The following is a 2,582-nucleotide window of genomic DNA, read 5'->3' on the forward strand; positions in this document are numbered from 1 at the left end:
ACTTGGGCAGAGAGTTTGATATATGTCTCCTACTGTTTTTCAGACCAATGAACTATTAACTTCAAGGCTGACCTAATAAGCTACTGATGGCAGACTAGAAGAGTATGATTGATAAGTAGTTATACTCCTAGAATTTGTTGGAACAAAAGATTCATGAGGGGCAGACATGGCCTATACACCTAGCAGAGAGAGAGCTGGTTTGTCATATACTCTCCACACAACACTTACAGGATGCACACAGATGTCAACAGGGGAATGTTAAATGTGTCCTCAGATTCCAAGGGCATGCTGGAGGAGTAAGGAAGAAAATAAGATGATTTTATCACCCTCAAAGGGACAATGTAGATGAGAATTTTCACAAGATAACAAATGTACCTGCAGGATATACCTCATTCAAAACATGTCAAAACTAAATTGCCACAACTGTACCAGTCAAATAACTACACTTCAGCTCTCTCTTTACCTCATTACCCTTCCAGCTTTCACCCCCCAAAAGTCAAAATCTTGATTCATAAGATGGTAAGAAGTAGAATGGTGAGCTAAAAGAAAGGTATTTGACATCTCTCCCAAAAGCAGGTTTCCCATTCACAATAGGCCCAAGAGAGGAGAGAAGACAGAAAGCCTCATTCTCACATTACATTTTGGGTTTATATTATAATATTGGAGAGAACTCTGTAATTAGGGAATTGGGACTTTTTTCTGCAATTAAAGTTACTATACACCTTTGCATTTCTTAAAAGTGAATAGAGAAGCCTGCCCAAATTTTATTTCATGCTCAGCAGCAAAACTTGCCCCAGTGAGCAGATGGAAAGGAACTGTGGAAGACCAAATAAATTGCTTTATGACTGTGTCCCATGAGCAGGGCTTGCACAAGGTCCCTGTTACCATGACAACCTCCTAACATGATCAGAAGTCAGAGGACTCTTGAGTGATCCAGTCCACTGTCCAGCCCATAGCACATCTGCTGTTCTAGCTTTTTTTGGTGAATAGTTAATTTAATTTTATATATTATTATTTTTAAATTATAAATCTTTTTAAATTTTTCAATTATAGTTGGCATACAATATTATATTAGCTTCAGGTGTACACCCCAGTGATTAGACAATATGTAACTTACTAAGTGATTATCCTGATAAATCTCACGTCCATCTAACACCATACATAGTTATTAGAATATGATTGATTATATATTGTACTTTACATCCCCATGACTATTCTTTTTTTTTATAGTGTATACATAACTTTTATATGCACTGGGAAACAGGAAAAATTGTGTGACTCACTTTAATGTGACAGTCGCTTTATGGCAGCGGTCTGGAACCAGACCCGCAACATCTCGGAGGTGTGCTCACACTGTGAGGAGTTTCAGGGACCATTGTGGAAACCTATCACTACTTCAAGGCAACTAACAAGTGATCATCTTTCAGGACCTTGGAGTGAGAGCTTCACAAGTCATGAAATCTGCATGGCTAATGTCGCACGCAAATGTTGATTGCTATTAACTCCCTATAGCAAGGCAGGTGCCAGCCAGCAGAAGGGTGGAGCATGCAGATGGCATCAATTCTGGAGTGCTGGAAGCCGCAAGGTACTCATCCATCACTTGGCCATCACGGCCTGGTAGGAATGTCTGAGGGAAGCAGCGCAGCTGCCGTGCCAGCATTTGCACATGGAACACTTCCGGGGCAGCCAGGTGTCATGGGGCACAGACCCACAGCTCTCTTTGCGCCTGTTGTGCTCACAGTTCCATCCATAGAAGGAGGGGGAGGCAGGCACAAAAGGACCCCAGCATGCAGGTCCCCCCGTTCAGGCAGCAGGTTTTGTAAGCTCCTTACTCTCCTGGATTCTCGGGGGTGGCACGAAGTGGAAAGGCTGATGATGGATAGCTGGCTCCTCATGGGACTGAAGGCCGTCACGCCGGAAGGCCAGGTCTCCCTGTGACGGACGTGCGCGTTCACAGTGGCCCAACCCAGCACCTAATTGGAGTTCAGATGCTTTGGAAATGGCCATGATCAAAACCACTCTGACTGAAAATCTTAAAAGCCAAGAGCAAAGGGATGTAAGTGACATGCCAGTCCTTCAGGAAAAACAGTAGCACGGTGGGCAGGTCTGTCATGGTTTGAGCAGATGAACTCAAATGATAGGGAAGTGGGGGACATGCTTTCTCACACTGGCAAGCTCTAGCAGCCAAAAGTTCCTAGGAGAGGGTAATCCTATCATTGTTCCAGGAACATTCAGGCAGTCTGGGCTGGGGAGACCCTCTAGCAGAGGTGGGCAGGACGTCCCCCATGACTATTCGGTAACTGCCAACTAGAACTTCTTAATCCCCTCACCTTTTTTTACCCATCCCCCCATGTTCTCTCCCATCTGGCAACAATCAAAATGTTCTCTGTATCTATGAGTCTGTTTTTGTTCTGATGATTTATTTTGTTTTTTTAGATTCAGTTGTTGATAGATATGTGTTTATTGCCATTTTATGATTCATATTTCTGGTGTTTTTCTTCTTCTAAAAGAAGAGCCCTTAACATTGCATATAATACCGATTTGGTGGTGGTGAACTTCTTTAGCTTCTTGTCTGAGAAGTT

General features: G+C 43.0%; 1 pseudogene; it reads right to left on the reverse strand.

The window, feature by feature from the left end:
• Positions 1-1,241: 1,241 nt before the first annotated feature.
• Positions 1,242-2,034, reverse strand: LOC114490897 (annotated as a pseudogene).
• Between the last annotated feature and the right edge of the window lie 548 nt (positions 2,035-2,582).

The sequence above is a fragment of the Phyllostomus discolor genome, chromosome 3 (genome assembly GCF_004126475.2).
Source record: "Phyllostomus discolor isolate MPI-MPIP mPhyDis1 chromosome 3, mPhyDis1.pri.v3, whole genome shotgun sequence".
Classification (NCBI taxonomy): domain Eukaryota; kingdom Metazoa; phylum Chordata; class Mammalia; order Chiroptera; family Phyllostomidae; genus Phyllostomus; species Phyllostomus discolor.